The sequence below is a fragment of the Lactuca sativa genome, chromosome 7 (genome assembly GCF_002870075.4).
Source record: "Lactuca sativa cultivar Salinas chromosome 7, Lsat_Salinas_v11, whole genome shotgun sequence".
Classification (NCBI taxonomy): Eukaryota; Viridiplantae; Streptophyta; class Magnoliopsida; order Asterales; family Asteraceae; genus Lactuca; species Lactuca sativa.
This window is the reverse complement of record NC_056629.2, coordinates 90,358,772-90,374,746: the sequence shown is the minus strand read 5'-3', so window position 1 is coordinate 90,374,746 and position 15,975 is coordinate 90,358,772.

Sequence of the window (15,975 nt, the reverse complement as noted above, 5' to 3'; positions counted from 1 at the left end):
AATCGAAAACTTTAAGAATTGAAGGTTGATATGGCAAAGGAGATTCATGAGTTGAGTACTAATTACTCTTCATTACTCTCGAAAGTTGATATTGTTGCAGGGGCTGTAACAAAAATTGTTGAGTGTTATCAGACTCTTGTTCCGAAGATAGAGGATAAGGTTGTTGGTGATGCTACAAGTTTTGGGAATCTTGATGTCATGCTTGGTGAATTAAAAGAGTTGGTCTTGAAGTCTGGTTCTTCATCTCTCTTAACTCCTAAGATCTTAACTCAGAAGTTTCGTTAATAGATACAACTTATCAAAAGGCGTTGGCCCCACTATCACAATTGATAAATTAGTTACCAAAAAATGCCCCACCTGTTGTCACATGGGAGCAAGGGGAGAAAAGAGGAGTGTGTTGTATTTGGTGTCTAAGCCTATACTATAACTGGGACGTAGTTTAACCAATTGCAGCATGGTCCGTTTGGGTTGCCTTCATCAATGCAATTTGATAGGATGGACTTTTGAGAATAAGGTTTTTAATGATTTATTAATATATTATAAGTATAATATATTAATTAAGAAATCATACTATTTAATTAGTACTAGTCGAGAATTAGTTTTGAATTAATTTTATGATCAAACGAGACTAATTAAATATGTGGGGATTGATTGGGTAAATCAATCATTCTTATAATACGGGCTAATGATCCATAGTAACTTAGGATGGGATAAACCATTGAGATAATCCGTGGATAGTCCATTGAGGTTAACCCGTGGAGATTAAGTATACGAAAGGTCATTAGGGTTTAAAAAGTGTAACCCTAGCATTTGCCACATTATAAATACTCACCCTTAGACCAAAAATCGGCACCCACATACATTCTAAGAGAGTGAAGTTGATTTTGTGCTAAATAACCTTTTCTCCAAAACCTCCTCTTGAATTTGGAGTTTGTGAACCATTAGAGGCATCATACTTGGGGTTCTCAAGCTTTCAAAGGTCAAGAACTCTACTCTACTCAAGAGGTAAGCATCCAAACAAAGTTTTTATTATATAGCTTCAATTGTATACTAGCTAGCTAGGTTGAATGCTTTGGGAAAACAAAATGCATGTATAATTAGAGAAAACATAGATCAAAAGCATTTAGGTTTGCATGTGCATTATAGGAGTGTTATAGTGCTCAAAACCCAATAGTAGTATTAGAGCGTAGGACTGTTTTCTATTATATATGATGCTTACTAGTTTTTCAAAGCTAAAAAGAAGTTGAAATTTTGGCCTCTGACTGGTGAACACACCGAGTCCATGAACAAACTCGACGAGCCCACTTAGTAACAGAGCAACTCGCCGAGTCCAATTCATGCACTCAACGAGTTGAAGGCTCTGTTTGAAGAATTTCAAGTTTCTCGGCGTGGTTTGGATTAAGAACACGACCACAAACTGTTTTGGATCACTGGAAATGTTTTTTCTATGATATGGTAGCGCTTGTACTCATCCAACCATAAGATAATTGTCAAAGTTTTAAAATAATTGTTTTTTTTCGTATGATAAACAAAATTTCTTTCAAATTGTTGACCTGAAATTATCTTGATTATGAGTTAGTTAGATCATAGATTATGTGATAATTTTAGTTGTTAGAAAAATGATCTAGATGAATTTTAATGACCTCCATATCTTGTCCTCAATTTATGGAAAATGAAAGGTCTCATACATTAAAATCCAATTAAACTCATAAGTTATGAATGTGAAGAGTTTTGACAAGTTTCAAAACTTGCACTCAAGTTTTGGAATTTGTAAAGTCTCGTCAATGAAACTTTAATTCCAAACCCTAAAGTTTTAAAAGTTAAAATTCAACCCTTATACTTTATAATATTATAAGTTTAATATAACATAATATATATATATATATATATATATATATATATATATATATATATATATATATATATATATATATATATATATATATATATAGGATATAGATCCGGTAAGAAATTTTTTTTGGTAGGAAGGTAAGAAATTTTTTTTGACTTACTTTTTTGGTGAACAAAACAAATGAATCACTAAATGAATCAATAATAACATGATTCAACAAAAAGATCCCGAAAAAACATTTCGATGATTCATTTTTATGATGATTTTGTTGATATTCACTAAAATTGTCATAAAAGTGAATTTTTTCTTGATTTACCTAAAAATGAATCATCAATGTGTTTTTTTCGGAATTTTTTCTTATGAATCATATTACTTTTGAATCATCTAATGATTCATTTCATTTTTTTGCTAAGAAAATATGCATATAAAAAATTTCTTACCTTCCTACCAAAATTTTCCTTCTTATTTGATCTTGACTATATATATATATATATATATATATATATATATATATATATATATATATATATATATATATATATATATATATAAGACTAGTCAGTCTTACCGTTTGTAGACCTCATTCATGAAGCCGATCTATAAGGGGGTATAAGGTTACTGCTTGTAAAATGGTGGTTTAATGGGTGTCCCCTCTCACTCACCGCTTCCTTGACTGGTGGAGTGTCGTTAGCCGAATGGGTAGGATAGGACACTAATTCTACCTCATTAAAAGTATAATGATAAATGGTGCTAATCCATTAAACTACACTTTGCACCTTGTTAAGTCGTTAGTGGAGCGTGTGTGGTTAACTGGCACACTAATCTGGGACTGACAATGTGTGGCAAAGGGTAACTTGATGTTAATCATAGACCAATGGAGCGTGTATGGTTAACCGGCACATTTATTAGGTGATATGTAGCATTGGGTGTATCAAGATAATTTGCATGGTTATTCACTCCTTGTTTGTGATCCTCGGCATCCCAGTAACAAACTTGAAGGGCACAATTGAGATTTAAACATGCCATTGAAAAGTTCAATGAATCTCAAAGATCTAGGAATTTCAAACCAATTCAAACTTAATAATTTGTTTCTTTTTTCATGGTGGAAATTGGTATATTGTCATTTACCTACCTTCAAATATTTTAAAATTGGATTACGGCATCCCTCTTCGCGATTGTAAAATATTGTGTTGGGTCCTAGCCTTAATATTTAATATTGGGTGTAATATTAAGGATTATCATCTAACCTAAACTTTATTCTTCTCCTTTTCAGATGTCTATCCCAAACAATGCTTCCACACCAATTCCTTCAGGCTGTTTCTCCATCATGAACCTATATGGGAGAGTCATTTTCAATGGCTCGAACTTCAATGATTGGATTCGTAACATCAGAATGGCTATTCACTATAAGGAAAAATAATATGTCTTCGATAAAGAGCTTAAGGAGATCGATGTAACCACTACTACTCCTGAACAAATCGTTGAACACACTACTCATGAGAGGGATGCAACAAAGGTGGCATGTCTAATGATTGCTACCATGACTGCTGAGCTACATAAGTCCTATAAAGACTACTATCCCTATTTATCAAGATTTGATGGAAAGATAACATCAAAGTGCTTGGCAGGAGAGGTTTGAGATCATTGCCTCCATGATCACAACCAAAATGAAGGATGGTGAACCCATTACGACCCACTTGCAAAAGATGCAGAGATTCATGGACCGCTTGCTTAAATTGAATGTCAATTTTGATGAAGAGTTGGCCATAGATATCATTCTACACTCTTTACCTTCTTGTTATGATCAGTTTCGTATGACCTATCTGTTGGATAAGGTGTCTAAGTCCATAACTATTTCGGGCTTGTACTTGACCCGACCCGGCATGGTCCATTTGGGTTGCATGGCACCATGCAATTGGATAGACTAAATGAGAGAAATAACACTTGGAGATTATTAATATATTATAAGTTCTAATATATTAATAATATTATTTAATTAGTTGATCAAAGAATTAATTTGGAATTAATTAAGTGATCAAAGGATAACTAATTAAATATATGGGTTGATTATGTAAATCATCCATATCTTGTATAGTGGGCTAAGAGGCTCCATGGATTATCAAGTTGGGTTCTACCCATAGGATGCTCCATGGATGCTCCATGGGAGTTACAAACCCATGGGTCATGGAAATGAAGAGTCATGACACATTAGGGTTTACATGGTGTAACCCTAGATGTGCCAACACTATATAAAGATCCCATTCTCCACCAAAATCGGCTAGACATAAGAAACTAGAGGGCTTGGCCGATTTTTGAGAAGTGTGTGTTATCTCAAGAGTCTTTCCAAAAGCATTTGGTGTTGTGTGAAGCATTTGAGGCATCACACTTGGGGTGCTAGGCTCACAAGGTTTCAAGGAACACAAGCAACAACAAGGTAAGTTATTCTATCTATGATTCAAGTTAAATTTGTTCCCCATGTATGCTAGATAGGAATATAACCTTGGAATTCAACTTTGCATGATAATTAGACAAACATAGATCCAAGGTTATTAGGGTTGCATGTACACTTAGGAAGTGTTAGAATGCTCAAAACCCATTAGTGGTATCAGAGCCAGGTTTGTTTGTTTGTTATTTGTGCTTAAAAGTTGAAGAAAGTCGAAATTCTTGTTGTCTGACTGATGGACTCGGCGAGTCCATGGGGAGGACTCGTCGAGTTCATGTGTATCTTCAACCTACTCGGCGAGTAGGTTTATGCACTCGGCGAGTAGGGTCGACAGAGTGCAGAATTTCGACTTGAGTTGCTGGAAATGGATTAGAATCATTACCCTAAAATGTTTTGGTACTTGAAAACTTATTTTAGAAGGTGTAATGTCTTTTCAAACTCATTTACAACAACTAGTTATCAAAATTACAAAGATTAAATGTGATTTTGATTCTTGAAAGTGTTCATATTCATATTCTTGTTCTTATGATGTTTAGATGATCATAGGAATTATTTGTAACCTATGTGGTAGATTAATTCATGATCATAATGTGTTTTAATGGAGTCCATAACTTGTCCTCAAGTTATGGAAAACCAAAAGTCTCTTGGATTAAAAACCATTAAAAGAACACAAGAGTTAGGAAAAATGAAAAGTCCTCATTTTATTACTCTATTAAACTCATAAGTTACAAGAAATGAAAAGTTTTGAAAGTTTACAAAACTTGCCCTCAAGTTTTGGAACAAGTAAAGTTAAGTTAAAACTTTAGTTCCAACCCCTAGAATTTTAAAAGTTAAAATTCAACCCTTATACTTATATTATTATGATTTAATAATTATATATATATATGTATAAGAACAAAGTCGTCTTACCGCTAGTACGCCTCATTCACGAAGCCGGTCTATAAGGTGGGTATAAGGTTGTTGCCTATAAAATGGTGACTTAATGGGTGTCCACTCTCACCCACCGCTTGCTTGATCGGTGGAGGGTCGTTAGCCGAACGGGTAAGACAAGGACTTATTAATTCTCATTCAAAGTATGATGAATATTATAAAGTAACTAAATGTTTTATTAAATTCCCAATCTTAGTTACTTTAGGAAAAATGTGAATAAGGTGCTATTCCATGAAATTACACTTTACACTTTGATTAAGTCGTTGGTGGAGCGTGTGTGGTTAACCGGCACACTAACTTGGACTTAACAAGGTAGGTAAAGGGTGACTTAGGGTTTATTATAGTATCGATGGAGCGTGTGTGGTTAACCGGCACATCGATTGAGTGATAAACTTTAAGGGTACCAAGTGATTTGCATGGTTACTTCACACCTCGTTTTGTGATCCTCGGTATCCCAGTCACAAAACTTGGAGGGCACACTCGAGATTGAAACATGCCTTTGAAAAGTTCATTGAATCTCAAAGAATCTAGGAATTTCTAAGAACCATTCAAAAACCTAATACTAAAATATTGCGGTTTTCGTGGTGGAAATTGGTGAATCGTCATTCACCTACCTTTCAAATATGATATAGCTTAGATTACGGCATACCTCTTCTAAGTTATATTATATTGTGATTGGATCCTAGCCTTAATACTACATTTGGGTGTTTTATTAAGGACTCTCTTATATCTAAACTAATCTTGTCCTCTTTCCTTCAGATGTCTTTCAACAATGCTTCTGGCTCTAATCCTAATGGCTCCTTTACCCTTATGAACTAGTGTGGGAAAGTCACCTTTGATGGATCCAACTTCAATGAGTGGATCAGAAACATCAGGATGATTACCCGCTACGAGGACAAAGAATATGTCCTTGACAAGGAGCTTAAGGAGATTAATGAGTCCACTGCAACTCCTCAGGAGATCGCTGAATTTCGGGCACATGAAAGGGATGCTACGAAAGTGGCTTGCATCATGACGGCCACGATGACAGCGGAACTCCAAAAGTCTTATGAAGATTTCTACCCTTATGACATGCACCAAGATTTGATGGAAAGATACCATCAAAGTGCAAGACAAGAGAGGTATGAGATCATCTGCTCCATGATAACAACCATGATGAAGGACGGGGAATCCGTCACGAGCCACATGCAGAAAATGCAAAGGTATGTGGATCGTTTGCTGAAGCTTAATGTGAACTTCCCGGAGGATCTTGCAATAGATATTATTTTGCATTCCTTACCATCGTGCTATGATCAATTCCGCATGACATATCACATGAACAAGGAAGAAGTCACCCTCAGCAAACTTCAGGGACTTCTCAAGACCGCAGAATCAGGTCTTAAGGGGAAGTCGGTTGCTATCACTCCTACTCAAAACTCTACTCCGGTTTTGGCAATCGGGAAGAATCGATGGAGGAAGAGAAAGAGATCTTCGAAGGGTACCAAGGCTCGGACCCTTGATGGCTCTTCTTCAAGTGGAACCAAGAAAGGTTTCATTACTCCTTCTTCTGACCCAAAAGAGGCTGAATGCTTCTATTGCCATGAAAAAGCTCATTGGAAGCGGAACTGCCCAAAATACCAGCAAGATGTGAAGGATGGGAAAGTTAAACCCAACCATGCAGGTATTTACACTATCATTTCTAATAACTCACCCCATTCTAATTCTTGGGTCCTTGATACCGGTTGTGGTATTCACATTTGTTGTGACTTGCAGGGACTAAGAAGAAGTGAGGATGTGGAGCAAGGAAGGATAAACTTGATCATGGGGAATAGGAAAGCTATACCTGTTACCAAGATTGGAGTTTATACTTTATCGCTAAGTAGTGGGTTTAGTTTAGATCTGAATAAGTGTTGTTATTCGCCAGGAATGGCAAGAAATATTATTTCCTTCCATGCTTTGTACAAACAAGGGTTTACCTTTTCATTTAATAATGAAGTTGGTTCTATTGATGCTTTCTTTAATAATATTCTTTATTTTAAAGCATTACCTTGTGATGGTGTGTATGAAGCTGTATCTGTTGTTGATAACTTAGGAAATAATGTTTTTTGTATTGATTCTACTAATAATAACTTGGATAAAGCATCATTATGGCATTGTCGTCTTGGACATATAAGCAAGAAGCGCATAGGCCAACTCCAAAAGGATGGAGTCTTGGAGTCGTTTGACCTAAAGTCAGATGATAGTTGCAAATCATGCTTACTTGGAAAAATGACAAAGTCACCCTTCACAGGTTCATGTGAGAGGGGTGAAGGTTTGTTGGACCTTATACACACGGATGTGTGTGGACCATTCAAACATGCCACAAGGGATGCTAATCGTTATTATTTGACTTTTACTGATGATTATAGTAGATATGGATATGTCTACTTGATCAAGCATAAGTCAGAGACTTTCGAGAGGTTTAAGGAATTTAAACAGGAAGTCGAGAATCAATTGGGCAGGAACATTAAGATGCTTCGATCCGATCCTGGTGGTGAGTATCTTAGTTCAGAGTTCCTCGACTATCTAAGGGAATGTGGGATAGTCTCACAATTGACACCTCCCAGGACACCACAGTTGAATGGTGTGGCTGAGAGGCGTAATCGAACCTTGTTAGATATGGTTCGTTCCATGATGAGTCGAGCTACGTTACCAATCTCATTCTGGGGGTATGCCTTAGAGACTGCCGCCCATATTCTTAATCTAGTCCCTACAAAGAAAGTTGCCAAAACTCCTCACGAGATGTGGACTAGTAAAGTACCTAAACTAGACCACATCAAGATTTGGGGTTGCGAGGCTTTCGTGAGACGCGAGACTCATGATAAGCTCGAACCTCGAAGCGAGAGGTGTATTTTCATCGGTTACCCACAGCGATCCTTTGGTTACCTCTTCTACAGACCTAGTGACAATGTGGTCTTTGTAGCAAGAAGAGGAGTCTTTCGAGAAAGAGAGTTTATAAGCCAAGGAGACAGTGGGAGGCAAATTGATCTTGAAGAAATTCAAGAATCAAGCGGCGAAGGAACTTCAAACTCTAGCCCTCAACTTGAGGAGGAAACTCCTGTTGAGCCAATTGACAAATCTGTACCTCTGAGACGTTCCACGAGAGTTAGGAGTGCACCTGAGCATTACTATGGATTCCATATTACTGCAGAAGGTGAGACACTTATTAGTGATGAAACACTAGTAAGTCAAGATGACCCTAACAGCTACGAGGAAGCCATGGCAGGCCCCGAGTCTGCTAAATGGAAGGAGGCTATGGATAGCGAGATACAATCCATGTATGACAATCAAGTTTGGAACTTGGTTGAAAATGTACCAGGTCGGAAGACAGTAGGGTGCAAATGGGTCTTCAAGAAGAAGACCGACATGGTTGGTAAAGTACACACTTATAAGGCTATACTGGTTGCAAAGGGCTTCTCTCAAATTCCTGGAGTGGATTATGATGAGACCTTTTCTCCGGTAGCCAAGATTAAGTCTATTCGGGTTCTGTTAGCCATAGCTGCATTTCATGACTATGAAATATGGCAGATGGATGTCAAAACCGCTTTCCTTAATGGAAAGTTGGCTGAAGATGTTTACATGAGTCAGCCAGAGGGTTTTGTCAGTAACGAGTACCCTAATAGAGTGTGTAAGCTTGAGAAATCCATTTATGGATTGAAGCAAGCAACTCGCAGATGGAATCTTTGCTTTGATGAAAAAGGTCAAGGAATTTGGCTTTTCTAGGAGTGAAGATGAATCTTGTGTGTATGTCAAGGCTAGTGGGAGTATAGTCAGCTTTTTGGTACTGTATGTGGATGACATACTACTCATAGGAAACGACATTCCAACCCTACAGGAAGTAAAGTCCTGGCTTGGGAAGTGTTTCGCTATGAAGGACCTTGGTGAAGCTGCCTATATTCTAGGGATAAGAATCTTGAGAGATCGGAGTAAAAGACTAACTGGACTTAGTCAGAGTACCTACTTGGATAAGGTGCTGAAGAGATTCAGCATGCAGGATTCCAAGAAAGGAGAGTTACCCATCCAGAGTAACACCAGATTGAGTAAGACACAAAGCCCTAGCACTGAGGCTGAGATAGCAGAAATGAGTCGAACACTTTACGCTTCGGCTGTAGGATCGATCATGTATGCTATGACGTGTACTCGACCCGATGTAGCTTTTGCCTTGAGCATGGTTAGCAGGTATCAGGCGAACCCTGGCAAGGCACACTGGACTGCGGTAAAAAATATCCTCAAGTACCTACGAAGGACTAAGGACTGGGTCCTTACCCTCGGTGGGAGTGATGACTTGAGAGTTGTTGGGTATAGTGATGCTAGCTTCCAGACTGATAGGGATAATTTCCGCTCTCAGTCGGGCTGGGTCTTTACCCTAAACGGAGGAGCAATTTCTTGGAAGAGTTCCAAGCAAGAGACAGTGGCAGATTCTACTTGTGAATCAAAGTATATTGCAGCTAGTGAAGCAGCAAAGGAGGCGATATGGCTGAAGAACTTCATTGGAGACCTTGGAGTTGTACCAGCTATTAAAGAGCCAATGGAAATTTTCTGTGATAGTGAAAGTGCTGTTGCCTTAGCCAAGGAACCAAGGGATCACGGGAGATCCAGGCACATCGATAGAAAATACCATTTCATCAGACATCGGATCGAAGAAGGACTCCTCGTGGCAAAGAGGGTATCATCGGATGAGAACCCAGCAGATCCCCTCACGAAGGGACTGAGTAGGGTTAAGCATCTCCAGCATGCTCGGAGCATAGGGCTGAAGGATGATATAAGTTTTAGTAGTTAGATAACCCGGAAATTTGTAAAGTGTAATTGACATTTGATGATGAATAAAAGGTGTTTTATTTATGAGTAAAGTGTTGTTATCTCTTGTCAATCGTTTACTATATTTCTTTTGCATGTTTTGACTTCCAGAATAATTTTGTTTGGTATAACATATTATTCAAATCTCCACAGTCGGTCATATGTTGGAAGTAGATATGAATCAAGACTGTCATGTTTGGTTGTAGAGGTCTTGGACAAGGCTACAACAATCATGAGTGCTCATAAGTTCTGAGCATTGGACACAACCCACGCTCACTGGAATCACTTCATGGAATTTTATCTCGAGTGATCGTGAGACGGTAATATCATATAAGTCTTCAAACCTAGAGATATGATTTGTTACTTACAAGTTGGTTATGCATTGACTGTACGAAACCGCATTGGTAACTCGATGTTATAAAACGTACTTTTGTGTGTAATTCAATAAGTGGTAGAACAAACATATGAGTCGAAGTTTATCTGTTCCTTCTTGGATTAGAAGCTGGTATCTGGGCCCCTCGATGATTTTGTTTTGACCCATGTACCGGGCCCGGTCAGAACTAAGTTGATGTGTTCAATTAAGTTCTATGTCAAACAAATCGGAAATCGGGAAACAAATGCTGGACAATAAGCAAGACAATGTTCCATGTATTTGTCCGGCTGATATCTAGAACAGAGGATTATATGATCACTTATCTTAAATGGCGTATCATCATCTTCTCAGTTCCGAGAGACCTTGAGAGAGCTACGATTGCCGGTCGGTTCCTGAAGTACTAGAGATATAGTTATTAGACTTATCCAAGTGGGAGACTGTTGGACAAGGTGTCTAAGTCCATAACTATTTCGGGCTTGTACTTGACCCGACCCGGCATGGTCCATTTGGGTTGCATGGCACCATGCAATTGGATAGACTAAATGAGAGAAATAACACTTGGAGATTATTAATATATTATAAGTTCTAATATATTAATAATATTATTTAATTAGTTGATCAAAGAATTAATTTGGAATTAATTAAGTGATCAAAGGATAACTAATTAAATATATGGGTTGATTATGTAAATCATCCATATCTTGTATAGTGGGCTAAGAGGCTCCATGGATTATCAAGTTGGGTTCTACCCATAGGATGCTCCATGGATGCTCCATGGGAGTTACAAACCCATGGGTCATGGAAATGAAGAGTCATGACACATTAGGGTTTACATGGTGTAACCCTAGATGTGCCAACACTATATAAAGATCCCATTCTCCACCAAAATCGGCTAGACATAAGAAACTAGAGGGCTTGGCCGATTTTTGAGAAGTGTGTGTTATCTCAAGAGTCTTTCCAAAAGCATTTGGTGTTGTGTGAAGCATTTGAGGCATCACACTTGCGGTGCTAGGCTCACAAGGTTTCAAGGAACACAAGCAACAACAAGGTAAGTTATTCTATCTATGATTCAAGTTAAATTTGTTCCCCATGTATGCTAGATAGGAATATAACCTTGGAATTCAACTTTGCATGATAATTAGACAAACATAGATCCAAGGTTATTAGGGTTGCATGTACACTTAGGAAGTGTTAGAATGCTCAAAACCCATCACTATCATATAAACAAGGAGGAGGTCACTCTTAGCAAGCTCCAAGGCCTTTTAAGGACTACAAAAAGCAACTTGAAATGCAAATCAGTTGTGTCTACTCCTACTACTATTACTTCTGCCCCTGTTCTGGCAATCAGACATGGAAAGGGAAAGAAGAGGAAGGCTCCCTCCAAGAGACGCAAGGGAAAGTCTCTTGATGGATCCTCTTCTAGTGGGACCAAATCTGGTTCTGCTAATTCCCCTTCCAATCTGAAGGATGCTGATTGCTTCCATTGTCATGAAAAATGGCACTAGAAACGAAGATGCCCCAAGTACTTGCAGGACATAAAGGATGGGAATATCAAACCCTCCTTTGTAGGTATTTATACTATTCAATCTAATAACTGATCACATGCTAATTCTTGGGTCCTTGATACAGGTTGTGGATTTCACATTTGTTCTGATTTGCAAGGACTAAAAAGAAGTAGGGATGTGGAGCACAGGAAGATAAACTTAATCATGGAAATAGGAAAAGGTCGCATGTGACCAATATTAGATTTTATTCTTTATTGCTTAGTAATGGTTTAAATTTATATTTGAATAATTGTTGTTACTTGGCCGATATGGCAAGAAATATTATTTCCTTTCATAGTTTGTACAAACAAGGTTTTACCTTTTCTTTTAATAATGAAGTTGGTACTATTAATGCTTATTATAATGGTATATTTTATTTTTAAAGAATTACCTTGCAGTGGTGTATATGAAACTGTGATGGTTGTAGATAACCTAGGAAATAATGTGTTACACATTCATTCTTCCAATGATTTAGATATGGCATGCTTGTGGAATTGTCATCTTGGACATGTCAACAAGATGCGCATAGCCCAACTCCAAAACGATGGAGTTTTGGAGTTATTCGAATTAAAGTGGATGACACTTGTGAATCTTGTTTACTTGGAAAGATGACCAAGTCGCCCTTCACTGGTACTTGTGAAAGGGGTGAAGGTCTGTTGGATCTCAGACACACTGATGTGTGTGGACCATTCAGAACCACAAGGGATGCTAACCGCTTCTATGTGACCTTTACTGATGATTACAACAGGTATGGATATATCTACTTAATCAAGCGTAAGTCAGAAACCTTTGAAAAGTTCAAAGAGTTGAAGCAAGATGTGGAGAATCAATTTTGCAGGAAGATAAAGATGTTGCGATCTGATCGAGGAGGAGAGTATCTTAGTATCGAGTTCCTTGACTATCCTAAGGAATGTGGAACTGTTTCACAATTGATGCCACATAGGACACCACAGCTTAATGGTGTGGCTGAGAGGCGCAATAGAACCTTTCTATACATGGTTCGTTCCGATGTGTCGAGCTTCATTACCTATCTCATTTCGAGAGTATGCCTTAGAGACTGCTGCCATATCCTTAATCTAGTCCCTACCAAAAAGGTTTCCAAAACACCTCACAAGATGTGGACAGGGAAGGTTCCCTCGTTAGACCACATCAAAGTTTGGGGTTGTGAGGCTTTCGTGAGACACGAGACTCATGACAAGCTCGAACCTCAGAGTGAGTGATGTATTTTCATCAGCTACTCGTAAAATTCCTTTGGATATCTCTTCTATAGACCGAGGGATAATGTTGTCTTCGTTGCAAGGAGAGGATTCTTTCGTGAGAGAGAGCTCATATGCCAAGGGGACAGTGGGAGGCAAATTGACCTTGAAGAGCTTCAAGTTCAAGCGGTGAAGGAACCTCAAACACTAGCAATCAACCTGAGGAGGAAACTCCGGTTGAGCCAATTGACGAGTTTGTCCTCTCAGGCGTTCATTTTAGAGTTAGTGTTCCACCTATGTTATACGGTTTTCATATAACAGCTAAATGTGATACATTTATCAGTGATAGCACATTGGTAATCTGGAAGAACCTAATAACTACAAGGAAGCATGGCAGGCCCCGAGTCTGCAAAACGGAAAGAGGCTATAGATAACGAGATTCGGTCCATGTATGACAATCAAGTTTGGAACTTGGTCGACAATGTACCGGCCGTAAGACAGTCGAATGCAAATGGATCTTCAAGAAAAAGAACGACATGGATGGGAAAGTACACACATATAAGCCGCAATTGGTTGCGAAGGGCTTTACTCAAACTCCGGGAGTTGACTATGATGAGACCTTCTCACCAGTAGCGAAGATTAAATCTATAAGGGTTATATTAGCCATAGCTGCATTTCATGATTATGAAATATGGGAAATGGATGTCAAAACCGCTTTCGTTAACGGAAAGTTGGTTGAAGTTGTTTATATGAGTCAACCATAGGGTTTTGTCAATGCAAAGTACCCTAATAGAGTGTGTAAGCTTGAGAAATCCATTTATGGATTAAAACAAGCATCTCGCAGATGGAATCTTTGTTTTGATGAGAAAGTCAAAGATTTTGGATTTTTGAGAAGCAAGGATGAGTCTTGTGTATATGTCAATGCTAATGGGAGTATAGTCAGCTTTCCGGTGTTGTATGTGGATGAAATACTACTCATAGGAAATGACATCCCAACCTTGAAGGAGGTCAAGTCCTCATTGGGAAGTGTTTTGATATGAAGGGCCTCGAAGAAGGTACCTATATCATAGGGATAAGGATATTGAGAAACATAAGTAAAAGACTAATAGGACTTAGTCAAACCACCTACTTGGACAAGGTGTTGAAAAGTTTCGGTATGGAGGAGTCCAAGAAAGGTGATTTACCTATCCAAGAAAGGTGATTTACCTATCCAAGGTAATACCAAACTGAGTAAGACTCAGATCCTGATTATAGAGGCTGAGATAGAAGAAATGATTCATATAGCATATGCTTCCACAATTGGTTCGATCATGTATGCTATGACTTGTACTCGCCCTGATGTGGCCTTTTCTTTGAGCATGGTCAGCAGATATCAAGGGAACCCTGGTAAAGCTCATTGGACTGCGGTTAACAACATTCTTAAGTACCTATGGAAGACTAAGGATTGGGTCCTTAATCTCGGTGGGAGCAATGACTTGAGAGTAACAGGGTATAGCGACGCGAGCTTTCAAACCGATAGAGATAATTCCCGCTCTCATTCGGGCTAGATATTTACTCTGAATGGAGGAGCAGTGACATCGAAAAGTTCCAAGCAGGAGACTATAGCTGATTCAACGTGTGATTCAGAATACGTATCAGCAAGCGAAGCAGCGAATGATGCGATATGGTTGTAAAACTTCATCAGAGACCTAGGAGTCATTCCATCCATAAGGGAGTTTGTGGAGATTTTCTGCGATAATGAAGGGGCGGTTGCCATAACCAAGGAACCAATAGATCATGGTAGATCCATCCATATCGATAGAAAGTACCACTTAATAAGACATCAAGTAGAAGAATGACACCACGTGGTGAAGAGGATATTGTCAGAGGACATGGTCAAGTTATTGTCTTGTGTCAATCATTTACTATTGTTTCACTTTTCATGTTTTGACTTCCAGAATAATAAAATTTATTCAAACTATCCACAGTCAATCATACGTTGGAAGTAAGTATGAAAGAATATTGTCATGAGTTGGCTTGTAGATTGTCTAAGGTGTTAGGCATAGCAACAGTTTGCTACACCATTCATGAGTACTTCTAAAATAAGATTTGAGTATTGGATCAACCCGCGCTCACTTGAATCACTTCATGGAATTTATCATGAGTGATCATGAGACGATAATATCATATAAGTCTTCAAACCTAGATATATTAGTTGTTGACTATGAATTAGTTGTGCATTGATGATACGAAAATGCATTAGTAACTTGATGTTATAAAACGTATCGTTGTGCATGATTTAATGAGTAATTAGTACAAGCATATAATGTCAAAGTTTATATGTTCCCTTTTATCGTAAGAGGATTAAAAGCGATATATTAGGCCCCTCGATGATTCTGTTTTGACTTATGTGTTGGGCCCGGTCATAACTAAATTGATGTGTTCAGTTATGTTCTATGTCATACGAATCGGAAATCGGGAAACAAACTACTAGACAATAAGTATGACATTGTTCCATGTATTTTTCTAGCTGATGTCTTGAGAACAGAGGAGTATACGATCCCTTATCTAAGGATGTGTCACTGACTGGGTCAGAGTTGACAACGGCTTTTGAAAGCTTACGGTTGCTAAGTCGGATCCCGAAGTTACATTGGTAGCTATAGTTGTTAGACTTATCCAAGTGGGAGACTATTGGATTTGGTGTCTAAGCCCATAACTATAACTAGGATGTACTTGACCCGATTGTAGCATAGTCCTTTTGGGTTGCCTTCATCAGTGCAATTTGATAGGATGGACTTTTGAGAATAAGGTTATTTGTGATTTATTAATATACTTTAAGTATA